This window comes from Suricata suricatta, chromosome 11, assembly GCF_006229205.1.
Source record: "Suricata suricatta isolate VVHF042 chromosome 11, meerkat_22Aug2017_6uvM2_HiC, whole genome shotgun sequence".
In the NCBI taxonomy this organism is placed as follows: Eukaryota; Metazoa; Chordata; class Mammalia; order Carnivora; family Herpestidae; genus Suricata; species Suricata suricatta.
The window spans coordinates 2539137-2555195 of record NC_043710.1 but is presented as its reverse complement, the minus strand read 5'-3'; the positions used below and the strand labels follow the sequence as shown (position 1 = coordinate 2555195).

At 63.7% G+C, this 16059-nt stretch overlaps 1 protein-coding gene and 1 long non-coding RNA gene across 2 annotated transcripts in view; one reads left to right on the top strand and one right to left on the bottom strand.

Moving 5' to 3' along the window:
- The window catches only part of LOC115306410, a 4803-nt gene extending 562 nt beyond the window's left edge, over window positions 1-4241 (top strand). The window contains exons 2-4 of the long non-coding RNA XR_003915330.1: window positions 2691-2716; window positions 3956-4017; window positions 4230-4241. This is a non-coding gene — a long non-coding RNA (uncharacterized LOC115306410). The remainder of the gene's footprint in view (window positions 1-2690; window positions 2717-3955; window positions 4018-4229) is intronic.
- Window positions 1-16059, bottom strand: part of SHANK2 (SH3 and multiple ankyrin repeat domains 2) — a 463461-nt gene that overhangs the window by 270850 nt on the left and 176552 nt on the right. The window lies entirely within an intron of this gene.

The window sequence follows — 16059 nt, the reverse complement described above, 5'->3', positions numbered from 1 at the left end:
CCGGTGCCCGTGACGCCTGGCCCCCCGCCCGGCCCGGTGCCGGCTGCGGGGGAAGGGCCGCACGCGGGACCCCAGCCGCCCGATGCAGGGGCCAGCTCTGCGTCCTGCTCCCTCAGGGCCGCGGGCCTCAGTCTCCCCGTCTGCAGACGGGAATAACGCGTCTCATTCCAGCGTCGGCTGCGTGTGATCAGCTGAGCTCGCACCTGACGTTCCGGGGTCGAGGCCCAGCCCGGCGGCCCCGGGAGAGTCACCTCTCACGCGCCACCTCCCAGGAGGGCCGTGGGGACACAGTGCCTGCGGTTCAAGGTCGTCAGAGGTCACTGCGTCCGTGCACGTAGCCTAAGAAATCTGCCAGCAGAGAGTAGGCCACCGTCCTGCCCCCACATCTTGCCCCACGTCGGTAAGAGCCCCATGCAAAGACCCCTCCCCAGGGCACCCTCGGGGGACTTCCTGGTTCCAGGGGACTTCGAGCCCCCGGACGCAGGTCGCACGCCCGGCTCCCCGCTCCCCAGCGGCGATCCCCACGGCTCTGGGCGTGAACGAACGGATGCAGGAACCAAGAGCGAGGTGGTGCGTCCAGCTCCTCCGTGTGCCCCACGGCCCTTTGCCAGGCACACCAGGCTGAAGCCACCTCGCTTCTCCATCCCTTCTCGCCACGCACCGCCCCACGCCCCGAGGCCCCGGGCACCAGAGGGAGGCCTGCAGTGTCGCATTCGGTGCCCTCAGGGCCCCGCTGCGTCTGCACCGTCCGCCCTGAGAGTCGCCGGCCTGGCGGGCTGTGGGACCCATGAGCCCGCTCCTCCCGGGCTCCCTGCTGCCGGGGCCGGGACAACCGACGCAGGGCACGGCGCTCTGACGGCGGAGGAGGCGGCCGGTGGGTGTGGATGGGTGTCCCGTCAGGGACGTGCCAGCTCCCTGGGCCACCAGAGACGGCTGGATGCCAGGCCTGGCCCTCCGGTCTCCTCAGGGAGCCGTGACGTCCTGTCTCGCATCAGCAAGTCCGGCTGGACCCTTGACCCCGGCCGACAGAGCCGATGAGGCTGGGGCCCGGCCAGGATTCCTCCGAGACCCTGAAATTCCCGACGTGGCTGTTTCCCTTCTTTTTCCAAGTGGCCCGGCCTCACCTCCTATTTGTGGGGGGTGGGGAGAAGGGGGCGCAGGCTGGCGCAGAGACAAGGCTGCACAAACAGAAGGAGGATTGAGTATTTCTCCTTAATACAACCCCCTGGAGGTGACTCTACCCTCTCCTCAGAGAGGGGGGCCCCGGGGAGCCGAGAGAAAAGGACAAAGCTCCAAAGGGTCTCAGTGGCCCACCAGCCACACCCTCTACTTTGTCTCACAGAAGCAAAACCCAAGCGCGAAGAGCAGGGGCGTGCAGCCGAGCTGGGGGCTGGGAGGCGGTCCGTGCAGGTGTGGGCGGGGCCCGGCCTTCCTGTCTCCCCATCCCCCACCCCCCCAACAGCCGGCCGCCTTCCTCCACGCGTAGTTTCAGCCAACTGCAGTTTAAATATTAGCAGGCAACCTTTCTTCGGCTCACAATAATTGGTAAATGATTCATGCTTTTATAAATAACGCAAGATATAAAAAGACATCTCGGCAATAATGCGGGGTTATCTTTGAACAGAGATGTGGGTGTCTGAAGTGTCTGTGACACTCCCGGCAGCCAGGGCCCTTGAGGGGAGATGTGCTCCTGGAGGCTCCACTGAGGCCCGAGGACAATCCGGGCAAAGGGCGCCCGACTTGGGATCCGCCGACGCCCCGCGGAGTCTGGATCTCCTCGGGGCCGGGCCAGGCTCTGTGCTGGTGGTGCCGGGGCCAGGAACTCTGCACGTTTCCTGACATGGCGACTGGGGATTTAGGTCCAAGACCAAGGTCACAGGGCAGGGGGCAGGGCTCAGGAGGGTTGAACTGGGGTGGCCACAGAGAGCAAGGGTCCCCAACGTGGAAGATCGTAGCTCCAAATGGTGCCTTCCCCACGGCTCAGCCTCTGCCCCAGCGTCCCGCAGACCCCACGCACTGGCAAGCGGCTCTGACTGGGAGGCGTGGGGCCAAGGGCAGTGCCACGGTGTCAAGGAGGCACGCGAGCCACTTCCCGGGTAGCCCTTCTGACGGCCCAGTGACTGAGGGCACCTGGCCTCTCATGGGGGAAACCGAGGCACAGAGCCCTGAGGCAAGTCGCCTGTGCTCACCCAGCCCTGTCTCTTCAACAGACTCGCCCTCAGCCCCCACAGCCAGTCACAGGACACCTGTCCCCGGACACAGCACGGCATCCCGTGTGCCGTGAGCACCCCGTGAGCCCTGGGGACCGAGCCAGGGCCGCAGGACCACCTTCCTGCTCCGCAGGGCTTTCCGGGAGGGACCCAGGCGCCCATCTGAGTGCTGGGGGCAGCTCGGGGCGGCGGCTGGGTGACTGGGTGCATGAGGGTGGGAGGGAGCAGAGGGTGGGAAGCAGCCTCTGGCGACCCCACCAGCCTTGCCCCCGTCACTCAGACCCAGCCTTGATCCCCAACAATGACTAGAGCCCCCCATGAGTGGCAGGACATCCGAAGGCTCTGGTGCAAACGCCGGAGTCCGCAGGGAATATGCCAGTCCCATACAGCACCCGGGACGGACTCCAGTGTCACTGCTGTCACTGGGATGGGCCACCCCCTTTCTGCGGCAGCGGACCCTGAATGGCTCTTTTTTCGCAGTGTGTTATCAGATGCTGGGATCTGAGGTGAGTCCTGCCTGCCTGGGTCAGCCTCTGACTCAAGGCGGGACTCAGCTGCCCCATCTGTCAAGTGGGGAGGCTAGCCCCGCCTTGCTGGGCCCATGGGATGTCTGAGGGGGCCCCACGGGGCGGGCTGCCTCTCAGCTCCCCTCCTCTACAGGGGGGCCCAGAAGGGTGGAGAAGGGGCTCCCCGAGACTCGGGTAGAAGCTCTGCCTGGTTTCCCACCGCGCAGTAAGGTGCCCCGAGTTCTCGAGGCCGTCGGCGGCCCGTGGCTGCAGCAGACCGCACACCCCAGATGGCCTGCCTGCCCACGTGGGGCCCTCAGGAGCCTGGCTCTCAGTCCCTGACGGGGAGGGTCGGGAAACGCACCTGCCTCCTTGGGTGCCCCCAGGAGCAGCAAAGTCTGGGTTTGGGGGACAGGACGGTGCGCTGCATCTCCCCCTACCGCCCGCGACCTCAGGCACATCTCCGGCGTCTCTGAGCACCCACCCTGAAGAGGGGCAGGGCTGACCGAGCCCGGCGGCCACGGCCGTTCATGGCTGCAGAGGGAAGGACTTGCACTGGACCTGGTGGGCTCCAGCCGCGGGGCCCAGGGACCAGATGCTTCCGCTCTGCCCGCCACTGGCTTCCCCGCGTCACCAGAGTGGGTGCCGTTGGTGGGGCCCCTGCCTCCACCACACCCAACTGCTCCATACGTGAGGGGCGGGACCGCAGACGCCAGGGCCCTCAGGGAGCCAAGGCAGCCACTGAACGCCGTGTGTCACCAGCCGCACACGGCGGTCCCCCCGCACAGAGGGATCCGATTAAAGCCGGCCCTCGAGACACCCAGACAGCGGCCAGAGTGACCGAGTGCTATGGACTGAGCCTCTGTGTCCCCGAGAGATCCCCTGTGGTGAAGCCCGAGTCCCCGGGAGCCCAGCCACGGGGCCGTGAGGGCACAGTCAACGTGAGGCCCCCACGCCCCCAGAGGGCCACGGGGTGACACCTCTCTGCTGTGTGGGGACACCGCGAGAAGGGGGCCGTGTGCAGGCCAGGAAGAGTCCTCACGCGGAGCTGAGTCAGCACTGTGACCTGGGCCTCCGGCCTCTAGAGCCGTGAGAATAAGTGCCTGTGGTTTCAGCAGCCCCTCGTGCCCTGCTGCGGCAGCAGGACTGGCGGTGACCCCACACGGGCACACCAGGTCACCCTGCAGCCCCCGGGGGACCAGAGGGCGTCACCACCGTTTTCCCTGCTCACCCGCACAGGCCTCTGCGCACCCCTTCCCTGTACCTGGACCGCACCCTGGGCCCTGGCCTCCACCTGGCAGGTGCGCCACCCCTCCCTGACTGGCTCCACCCACCCCAGCCCCTCACTCCCAAGGTCACCCTGTCAGAGGCGTGCCCTGGCCAGCCTTCCTGTTGTTTTCCATCTCGGCTTCTCATTACGTTCCCTTCCTTGCCTCGTTGCCACACCCAACTGCTCGATTAAAACTTGAAACCACATTATTTAGGAGTTTGCTTATGTATTTTTTCCCTATAGGAAAAGGCTGACGGGGGCGGAGTCTGTTCCTCACCCTTCCTCGCCAGAGCCGAGCTCAGACCCTCACAAGTATGTCCCCATCTTCATTCAACAGGGGGTAAAGACAGGGATGGCACCTCCCTGCCTCCCGCCCAGGACGTGGTGGCTGAGTGGTCCTCTGTGCCCCGCTGCACGGACGGGCCGCTTCTAGAACCCTCTCCACCACAAACACCTTCTCTGCACAGCTGGAGCTTTCTGGAAGTCACTGAGCCAGAGAGGGGGTCCACACACCTTTCTATCTTCAAGCTACGACACGTTCTAGTTACTTTAAGTCCCTGACTGGCTGTATCGACACCCGGGTTGTCTGTGGATCTGCTTTGGTTAACTGTGGTTTTCTCTGATTGCACATCACCTTTTCCTGCCTCTCTGCATGTCTAGTAATTTTTGACTCTGTATCAGCCATCATCTTTAACGTGTTACAGAGATTCTGGACTCCGTTCCCTTTCTCTGAAGGGTGTTGGGTTTTTCTAGCAGGGAATAAAATATTGGCAGAACACTCCATCCTGGGAAGACGTGGCTGTGAGTTTTGTGGGGAAGAGTCTGTTGGTTTGGTCAGGCAGTAAGATTCTGACATCACGGGCCCTTCTGGGTCTCTGGCAGAGAAATCCAAAGTATTTGCCAGGCTCTTCAAATGAGGCAGGATTCAGCACTCTGCCTCCCTCCTGTGGGAACTACTGAAGTCTCCCTTCAGGTCTCTGAGATCTAAGCTTCTGTGATCCGCTAGGACCCTTGGACTCTCATCCCACACATGCTAGTTCAGAAATCAGGCCAGGATTCGATGGGAGTCTATGTGCAGATTTTGGGCTCTTTCCTTTCTAGGATTTCTCCCCTCTATTTCCAGCCACTCGGGCAGGCCTGACCTTGCCCTCTAACCACTGAATCCTCAACTCACTTTCTCTAAGGGGGATCCCTCATTAATACGCATCTCGCCCAACAGACTCCCCTTTTGTCGAGGGTCCCAAGTTCTGTCTGCTTTTGGTTTCCTGCCAAAGCCCACAAAGAGTTGGTGCTATTTTTGTTTTGTCCGGAGTTTGTCGCTGTTATCGGGAGGAGGCCACATGTGACACGGGCTGCTCTGCCAGTGCTGGAAGGAAGAGGCCTGGCTCTGAACACGCGCTGGATGCGTGAGTGCCCCCGCCGCCGGCGCGCCTGCACACGCATACTGTATCCCGCAGTGTCCGGGGGCAGGAGGCGCGCCCAGCAGGGAGCCGGTGAGTGTCAGAGCAGAGAGAGGCCCAGCGTGAGGAGGCCGGGGGCCTTGACCACTGGCCCCCCCCAGCAGACGGGCCCCGGGGCCAAGAGCAGCTCCTGGCACCATGCGTGTCCTGCGGCCCAGCTGGGAGGGGCCACCGACGCCCAGACAAGCTGACTGCAACCAAGAATCTGACTTTCGTGAACCCTGAACGCGTCCCGGTGGCTGGAGTTACAGGCAGGTGAAAAGGCTGGGCCTCACCTTTTAGATCAAGACATTACCTGCTCAGACGTGTAAGGGGCCAGCACGCCCTGGAGCGCCTGTGCTTGAAACAGCACTGAGTGCGCGGCGGGTCGGTCCCCACCCGGCTCATCGCCTCGTTAGCAGATCCTGCAGCCGATTTGTATTTTAGGAACTAATTAAGCCTTGGTGACTGATTTAACCTTCAAATGAATTCCTTCCAGGGCTGAGCTGGCAGCCCAGTTCCTATTAGGCCTCAGGAAAACCCCAGATCCAGGAAAAGCCAACCCTGAAGGGCAGGGGAGCAGGGAGGAGGGGACGGCAGGCCTTGGGCGGGCTGGCCAGCAGGTGAACAGCCCTGGACCACGCGGGGGAGAGGGCACACACTCCCAGCTGCTCCGACACACACGATGGGGTGAGTCGTCCAGGACGAACGGAGGGGCTGTGAGGACAGAGGCTGTGGCTGTCACTCTGACACTGACCCCAGTGTGATGGCCTCCCGCTGCTGAGCGCCCACCACGGCCGGCCTGGGACACATTTCCTTCTCTCTACGGCCCAGGGAGATGGGTACGACCACGCCCACCTTACAGACACCGAGGGTGCGGCTCGCAGGGGTCCTGGGGCCCACTCCCCAACGCCGGTCACGCCAGGGCAGTGCTGGTCCCGAGGGCTCGGCACAGACGGGGGCAGGGAGACGCTGAAGGAACGAGCTGATGGGCTTGTCTGCACCCCCCTCCCCCACCTCTGCTTGGCTGGGAGTCCCCACCTGCCTGGACCTCAGTTTCCTCATGGGTCAAAGAGGGAGCTCAGGGGAAGCCCTGTAATGTTTACCCTGGTGGAAAACCAAGGGCCCATCCACAGGGTCCCCAGGACAGACACAGCATTTCGGGGGCACTGACGTCACCTGGTACAAAAGTGGATGCCGAGGAGGTCAGCCCGTCCCCCCAGGTTCCCTACAGGTACAAGGGCACGTGAGGGCTGCCCGCCAGCGGCTGGTGGGCCACCAGCGCTCCTGCAGCCTCAGCCAAGAGGGCACAGGGGCCCGAGCTGGGGTCCTCACGGGGAGGCTGGAACGTGTGGATGCAGGGCCACCTGGGCAGGCTGAGGACAGGACCACAGGGTCTCACCAGGGTTTCGCTCGGCCACCCGGCACTGGGCACGGGGATGCTTCTCAAACCCGGGTCAGCCCACCGCAGGCTGGGTCGCTGGGGCCTCACGGCCCTCCAGGCCTGCTCCGCCCTAGCTCGGGGATGCAGAGGAGATGCAGGATGTAGGGATAAAAGGAAAATGACCACAAGAGCAAGTGGCCCGGGAAGTGGCGTCCGCTCTGAGTGCCCGTCTCTCCCCCCACAGCACGCTGGGTGCCAGGCACATGAGACCCTGGGGCCCAGAGCAGATGGGGCACTTGCCCAAGGTCACTCATCAGCCCAGGCGGGGCAGGGTCGGCCCTTGGCCCCTCACTGACCAGAATCCCAGCCCTGCCCTGGTGCCTGCACCTCCCTCCTTTCCCTCCCACAGGATAGCCAGCTCCCACGGAGTCAGGGTCTATGTGCCCGAGTCTGTGTGCCTAGGTCTGTGTGTTGGGATCTCTGTGCCCAGGTCTACTGGCTGGAATCTGTGTGCCCGGGGTCTACGTGCCCAGGTCTGCATGCTGGGATCTGCGTGCCAGGGTCAGTGTGCCCAGGTCTGCGTGCCAGGGTCTGCATGCTGGGATCTGCATGCCAGGGTCTGTGTGCCCAGGTCTGCGTGCTGGGATCTGCGTGCCCGGGTCCACACCACCTCCCTCCTCCTCCTCGGGGTCCAGTCTGTGCACCATGCAGCTTCCTATGCACCAGTCAGGTCTCAGTTGCTGTCACAGCCGTGTCACTGTCCACGACCCTGCTCTGTCCCAAACCATTCTCCACCCCCAGAGGGGATACCCCCACTCTGAGGGGGCCCTCGGGTGTCCCCTGCCCGCTTCCTGGCCCAGCACTGTCCCTGCGGTGTTTCAGCAGGCTCGACGTTAGCCCCCACTGCGCTGGGGCCCCTGCAGAATGGGGGGGACCCTTTGCCTCTCAGCCCTCTGCTCTGCTGCCCGCCAGCGCAGAAGCCACGGGGGGACGTGCGGGGCCACGGTGACGTGTGCGTCGCCCCTGATGGCCTGCACGGCACCGGCCTGTCTCCAGAAGCAGCTTATGTCAGGGAGAGACGTGGAAACCTGCCTCGCTCCTTTCTAGCAACATTAGAAGACAGTCGTGCCTTCCCTTGACTTGGGGCCAGAACACAGGCTGGAAAGAGAAAGCCATTCTGGGGGGAAAAGCACCGCCCTGCATGGGGACAGCTGGGCCGTCCACCAAGCCTTGCAGGGACGCCACACCGGCTGCCTCACGGGCTGTGCGCCCCGGCAGGCCTGGCTTAGTCTGTGCCGAGGACAGGCTGCGTGACCTCTCTGAGCCTGTCGGCGAGGCTCTGGCGGCGCCCTTAGCACGTGGCCCTCAGGGGCCCGGGGCTGGACGGAGGCAGGCGGGGAGGGTCTGCCGCCCAGCAGGGCCACGTGCCTCGTGGACACCTCCGCACTCTCCACAGAGCAGCGTCTGGGATGCAAAGGCACAGGGGCATCTTCTAACAGAACCTGGCCCCACCCCGGGTGCTAAGCACTCGTTTCCCACTAAGGAAGAAGTAAGCCCTGTTGGAAAGCCAAAGGAGGAACCACTGTGAGGCTCATGGGGAGAGCGAGCGGGGCTCTGCTGGCCAGCGGCCCCCACACCAGCCTCCCCCATCGGCCCCGGCCTGGGAACCAGCGCCCTAGCTAGGACGGGCCGGACAAGAAGGTGGGTCGAAGGCCTGGGGCTAATAAGCAGCCCGACCAGGAGCCCACATGTGCAAGAAAGTGGGCGCCACGGGGTGCTTTCCCAGCAGGGGTGCCCCTCCCACCCGGGGACATCAGGGCAGTCCCCGAGGCCACAGGAAGGCCACCAGATGGAGGGGCGATTCCTCCAATGTCAGTGACTCACATCTAAACCCAGAGAACCAGATCAGGCACGGAGTCTGATCTGGGGTGGCCAGAGGAGGTGAGAGCCCCAAGGTCAAAGGGGGACGGTCACCGCCCGAGGCACACAGTCGCTCTATCTCCCTCTGACCGGGCATTTGTGCCCAGCGAAGGAGCAGGCACAGAGGTGGGGGCAGGGCAGGCGCAGTGCCGGAACTCCCTGCTGGCAGTGTGACCCCGGCCGGGCAGGCTCCGGGCCGGCGACCTCTCCCCGATGTCACCGTGCGAGTCAGAGCGTCAGAGCTCAGGAGTCACTCGCATCCACACCGATAGGCCTGTCTGGCACGGGCGACCTGGGCGTCCCCCCGTGGGCCGGCAGAGCGGAGCCTGCGCCCTCACGGTCACCAGGAGGCCGGGAGGAGCCTCTCGGCAGGAGGCCTGAGGCCCCGGGGGCTCTAGAGAAGCTAGGAGTCTCATGGAGGCGCCACATGGAGGTTCTGATTCGGAGTCCAGGGACGTGAGGGAGGAAGGGAGCCGGGCCGTGGGTGAGGCCACTGGGCGGGGTGGCAGGTGTGCATGGAGGGGGGACACACGGGCTGCACGGTGTCCCCTCCACTCCTATGTGGAAATCCTAACCCTCGATTGACCATGTCTGGAGAGAGGACTTCACGGAGGTGACTGGGGGAACACGGGGTCACCCGGGGGGGATCCTGATCCTGTGGGGCCCTTGTGAGAAGAGGGGCTCAGGACAGACATGCACGGAGGGACGACCCCGCGAGGACACAGGGGGAGAGAGGCCCTGGGAGGCCCAGCCCTGCCCCCACCTGGCCCTCGGGCTCCGGCCCCCGGGGACGGGGACGGGGACCGCGTGCGGTGTGAGCCTCCTGTCTGCAGCGGCCAGCGTAGACGAACACAGCATTCGGTGACCCCCACATGGCGTGTGGCCGGGACCTGACGAGTTTCCCCGAGCTCCGTCCCCTCGGGGCGGCTGCTGTCCCCCCTTCATCCTCCCCACGGCCGGAGACCCCTCCCCGAAGGCCCCCAGCTCTCCCGGGGGGCGGCCGGGCCTCCGGCGCCCACTGAGGGCCCTCACGTGCATGTCCGCACAGAAAGAATCTTCCAGCACCATAGTGCTGATCGCTGGGGCCGCCTCCACAGCATTGGTTCGACTCACTAACACTCCGTTTAAAAAAACCCAGTGAGTTCTGTTGTTAATTTTTTGAGGAGCCTCCACACTGTTGTCCAGAGAGGCTGCACCAGGATGGACCTCGGGGTCGTGCTAAGCGAAATGACGCAGGCAGAGAAGGACAGATACCATACGTTTATACTCCTGGGTCTAACAGGAGAAACCTAACAGGGGGCCATGGGGAGGGGAAGCGGGGGAAAGAGCTGGGGAGAGGGAGGGAGGCAAATCAGGAGAGACTTCTGAATGCTGAGCAGGGAGGGGCGAGGGGAAGGGGTGACTGTCCTGGAGGGGGGCACTTGCAAGGAAGAGCACTGGGTGTTTTATGAAAAGCAACTTGGTAATAATCCATTAAAAAAAATAAAGTCAGGTGGAAAAAAAAGAAAACCCAGCAAACGTCCTAATTCCTAACTGGGTCAGCGGAGCAATCCCGGAGCCACACCCGCCGTGCAGCCGCCACACGCGGCTCCGCGTGCCCGGACACTGTCGTGTGGCTCTTCCCTCCGGGGGAAGGCAGTGTCCCCGCCACCCACGCTCCGCTCGCCCCGCGGCCAACCTCGCGAGCCGCGCACGTTCCCCGACCTGCCGGGTCACCCGCCGCCCGGGACCGGACATGCCCCCGGAAACTGTGACACCGGGCCGGCTGCCCCGGTCACCGCGCTCTGAGCCGCACTCGCGTCAGGACGTCAGCCCCGCCAACGCCGTCCACACGAGGTTCTTTCTTCCCGGGGAACCGTCGCTCAGGTTCTGTTGGCAGGAGCCGACCGGCCGGGTCGGAAGTTCCGAACGTTCTAGGCCTCCGGGCGCACATTTCGCAAACTGCTTTCGCCAAGCACCGATACCAATGTATGTGACCAGGCGACTGCGCCCAATCTTGTCGGAAAAGAAAGAAATTCTTTTCTGGGATGAAAAGCAAGATGATGTTTCCAACCAGGGGGTGACGCCTTCAGGAGAGTGAGACTCGAGGCCACTCGGGAGAGCGCATGCGCAGTGAGGGGGTGCGCGTGCGCGGGGGAGAAGGCGCGTGCACGGCAACGGTGGGGGGGAGGCGCGTGCGCAGCAACGGTGGGGGGGAGGCGCGTGCGCAGCAGGTCGATGCAAGGGGGCAGGACTGCACTCGAGACCTCTCAGAACCGGACGGCGTCTCCTGGCAGGGGTGAGGGGCGCTGTGGCTACCTCAGCCCCTTCTTGCCCCCCCCTCCCGCCCCGGGGCCACAGGGAACCGTGTCCTGCCCCATCTCAGGGGCGTCCTGGCCAGGACGCAGGGACAGCGCTCGGAGGGGTGGGCTCTTGTGCTCCCCGTTAGCCGCACGCCCGTCCTCGGGCTCGGGGGCCAGACCGTGGGGGTGAGGGCGAAGTGCGATCCCGTGACAGACACGTGGAGAGAAGCCCCATGAAATGACTCAAACGACGGCCTTCGGAATCGAACCAGCCACCTCCCGTGACTGCAGAGAGACGGAGAACACGGCCGGCCGATGTGCAGCTGGAGACAGACGCCGCGGGCTGTGACCCTGGCTCCCCGCAGTCGGACAAGGGGCCAGGCGCAGTGAGGCGGGAAAGGGGGAGCACCGCCAGGGTCCCTGTCTCCCCGGGGGAGACGTGTGGTCAAGGGCAGCCCCTGCGCCTCAGGACTTCCACAGGAACAACGAAAACAATGACAGGACGCTGCAAACCCGCGCCAGCTGCGGACGAGGCCCCGCCACTGAGGCGTAATGCTCCCGTCCCACGAGACCAGAGAGGTTCGGTCCCCCACCCATGGCCACACCGCCCGGACCAGGCCGAGACCCGGAGTCTGTGTTCTGACACGCCACGCTGTCCCGTCCCTGAGGGCCTGGCCCCGGAGCCGCGAGCACTGAACACGGGAGTCCAAACTCGGAGCCTTCGGTGCCGCCCTCGGCCAGGTGATGCACTTGGCCCGCCTGGCGTCCACACGAAAACACCCCGCTGTCCGGCCAGGTCTCCCTTAGCTGCTCTGAGGCGGCTGTGGCTGGACACGGCAGTCGCACCCTCCATGTTACGAATGAGAGGTGCAGGTCCGCGCAGGCAGAAGGGCCCCCACCAGTGCAGGGTCCCGGGGAGCTCATGGGGAGACCAAGGCACAGGACTTTGGTTGAGGCCTCGACGGTGTGATCCCACCCGAGTCAGGGCACCCTGCGGCCTGCCGTAAGGAGGCGATGTCCACACCTCTGTCAGCACCATCCGGATGATGGGGTCCCCCAAACGCAGCCCTGCTCCACAGGCAAGAAAGCAATCCCCAGAAGCACAGGGACTATCCCGGAAGCTGCCGACCGTGTTAAAGATGGGAGGGGCTGCACGTGGCTTCCAGGCCGCCCACTGAGGTGGGGGTAACCCCGCCCCACCCAAGTGCCCCAGAGACGGGACCGGCCCCAAAGCCGGCCTGGGCCTCTCTGAGCACGTGTCAGCCCCCAGCTGGGGCCGGTCTTGCTCCCAAGCCCCAAATCCCTAGGCCCTGGGGTCACAGACCGGGCCGTGACGGCAGGCAAACACACTGACGACCTCCAGATGCTGAAGCGACTCGGCTCTGCCCGGGGGGCCCCGGCCCTGAACCCCGAGAGCCGGCCGGGGCCTAGCAGAAAGCGGGGGCAGCGGGGTAAGGGTGTGGCAGGACTCGGGGACTGTGCCCAGGGCCAGCGGGGGCCCCACAGGGGTCAGGCCGGGCAGGACGGGGCCCAGGCTCCTCGAGGTGCGGGAAGCAGCCTTCAGGGCCCGGGGTGGGGGCGGCCTCGCGTCCATTTTCAGTCACGGAAAAGAGCTCCAGGCCCTCGCTCTCCCCGTGACAGCCCACGAGCCAGAAGGAGGGCGACTCTCCCAGGACGGCCGTCTCTCCCCCAGCTCTCAGCTTCGGCAGTGTTATTACCGCTTCCTAAAAAAGAAGCCAGAACCCTGGATTTCTACGTGAAATCTCCTGATTTTAAATGCCGGCTCGTTGCTATTTTATCAAAACGTGTCTTACAGGATGGGTAAGAGCATCTGCCTGTGAGCCGCCTGGAATTTGGAGGCTGGGGGTGTGAAATTCGGTGGCTCCCTCTCTGAGCACCCCTGCAGGGGAAAGTGGGTGCCAGCAGCCCAGCCCCCACCAGCCCCAGCAATCAGTTGGTTCAGTGTAACTTTCCCAAAGTGAGTTTCACTTGACCCTGGGAGCAGATTACATGGTCCGGTTTGGGAAATGCCAGATCATACAAAGTTAGCGGGGGGGGGCTCCTTTATTGCAGGACTTATCAGGGCCTTTAGTGTTCTCAAATGCATCCTGAGGGTTAAGAAGGGAATAAAACAGGCAGCATTTCCAATGGGATTAGACCCCAGACCTGTGTGTTTGGCCCAGTAGCAGCCATGGAACTCACTAGAACCCAGCACTTGTGTGCGGGATACCAGGGGCACAGTGCCGAAAGGCTGAGGGAAGTGACACAGGCATGCAGGCCACCTGCAGTGACCCCTCAGGTCCCACCTCAGGTTCAGAATCGGTGCCTGGGTCTCGTCCTCCCAGTGGGAGCCCCACACAGCCACTCTCGAGAACGTAGGGGATACAACGGTATGTGACTCTACGCGCGAGGGGCCTGGCCCCCCACACACTTGGGCTTCCGACCAGCCAACCCTGCTCGGGGGGTTAATGCCAAGTCCCAGGAGGCCCGAGCCGCGTGTGCGGGGAGCCCACAGTGCCGGTCAGCGCTCCCCCCGGCCACGCCTCCACGACACCCCCGAGCCGTGTGCGTGAGACCGAGCTCACGCTCCCCCCCCACCCTAGGGCGCAGGCACGCCGCAGCATCCACGAGGCCACAACCCAGGTAAGCACTGCCCCCGGGGCCCGTCCTCCCCCGTCAGGAGGGCATGTGCTCGCCGAGTGAGGGCCAAGTGCCGGTGCCCACGTGAGCGCTTGGGTTGTTTCTCACTTGGGGGTTCCCAGCACCCACCTCGGCCACGCCACGGGCCTCAGCGCACAACACACAAACAGAAGCGTCATGTCAAATTCGTGGACAGTGGCCACTGACCAAGTCTCCTGGCTGATGACGGGGTGCACGTCTTCCCCATTATCCTGGTTTTTCTTTCTAATTACTTTTAATTGTGGTAAAATGCACGTAACCTACAATTCACTATTGCAGCTCAGTGCACGGCTCGGGGGCACGAAGCACAGTCACGCTGCTGTGCAGCCGTCCCTGCCATCTGTTTCCAGAACTTTCCATCGTCCCAAATGGAAACTCTGTCCCCATGAAACACTGGTCCCCACCCTCTCCCCCAGCCCTGGCGCCCACCATCCACTCCCCGTGTCCATGAATCTGATGACTCCGGGGACCTCATCTGAGTAGAATTATATGGTATCTGTTACATCATAGGCTGTAAGTGTCTGCTTAGGTCACTCCTGTCCCTGAGGTCCTCCATGCTGTAGCAGGTGCCAGCATGTCCTCCCTTGTCTCCCTGAAGCCTCACAACTGCCTCAGGAGACCGATACTCAGATGGCCAGATGGGCTCAGAGAAGTCAAGCGACATGCCCAAGGTCACACAGCCACCTGGGACTCGACCCTAGTAATGTCTGCCCGTGAAGCCCGCACCACAGACACCCTCCAGCCCTGATGGCCATGGAAGAGAAGGTAGGAGCAGGGGTTTTCAATGTCTTCTCTGGGTCAGTGACCCCTGGACCCGTTTCTAGAGTGGCCACGACACCACACCACACACTGGGCCTCTCTGAACCGCAGAAGTGAATTCTCTCACTGTGGAGGCCAGAAAACCAAACTTGGGGGTCAGCAGGGCTCTGGGGAAGGGTCCCTCCTGCCTCTTCCAGTTTCGGGGGCCTCGATGTCCCCGGGGGGCCACAGCCTCTGCTGCCGTCTCCCCTGCACATCTGCGGGTCTCGGTGCTGCGGCTCCCTCCCCTTCTCCAGCCTTTGGATTTAGGGCCCCTCGTAATCCACGATGACCTACTTTCAGCTGAACTAATTAAATCTGCAAAGTCCTTATTTCCAAATAAGGTCATGTTTAGAGGTTCTGAGTGGACGTGAATTCGTGTGTGGAAGGGGGTAGAGGGGAGGCGAGAAAGGCACTATCAACCCAAGGAAATCTGCCGGGAAGGAGACACCTCAATACAGTGGTGACCTCAGAGGGATGGGGGTTCGGGCAATTTTCACGTGCACGCACATTACTCGATTGCTTCTGCATAATTTCTGTGGAGATCAAGTATTCTCTCTCTTTTAAGAAACATCAAGAAAATGAGGAATGCGCTTTTGATAAAAAGCAAAACGATACAAATCCCCAGAGGCACCTGTTCCCACCCCCAGAACGCTGACCTAAATCCCGGTGAGTCCACCCCAGAGCAGGCGAGTGGCTCGTGGCTCAGGAAGGCTCACTGCCTTGCTACGGGGCCGCCCCGCCGCCCGCTGGCTCCCGGCAGGCAGGAGGTAAGCTCACGGCAGAGGCCTGAGCGGCTCTCAGGGGCCCCACGCCAGCCTCGCACCCCACGTGGGCACACCCCTGGCTGGAGGGAGGGAGGGCGGACCCCAAGGTCAAGGCTCAGGCACAGGCGAGCAAGGGCCCTGTGGGAAAGGAGCTTCGGAAAGTTGCCGCACGGACGGACTCGCGCCCCAAGCGGGCCAGCCGGTAACCGCAGAAAGGTCAGGCTGCGGGAGGCTGCGCCACCCCCAGCGGTGGGCCCGGAGGAACGCCCTTGGCGGGAGCAGACAGGCGGGCAGCAAGGCTGCGGGACCCGGTCGGGCCGTCCCAGGAGGGGACGGGACTCCTCCTTCCTGCACTTGGAGTCCCACCGCCCTGGGGGCCCGCTTCAGGAGGGGACAGCGGCACGCACCACTCCGTTTGGGTTTTGCAGAACAGGCCCTGATGCTCTAACGATCTGGGCCTAGGCCTGCTGTCCCAGACATCCGGACGCTCCTGGGGACCCGTTTCCCAGAGATCAGTCGTCTGGCCGGGCACCCACAGGCGCCCCTGCGGCCCCAGCTGTGTGCACAGCAGGCCTGACGCCACCCCGTCACGGGCAGGGCTGCCAAGCGGCTTGCCCTGCCCAGCACTTCTCTCAGATCCGAGCTGCGTGGGCACAGAGCACTCGAGGGAGACAGGCAGGTATCAGGAGCTGGCGGGCCGTGCCGCAGCAGCTGAGGGGGCACCGGTTTTCTGCCCAGTGTGGGGGCAGGGAAAGCAGACAGCTTCTCAGCAAGCCCTCCAGGGCCGCAGACCCCCCCCCCCCC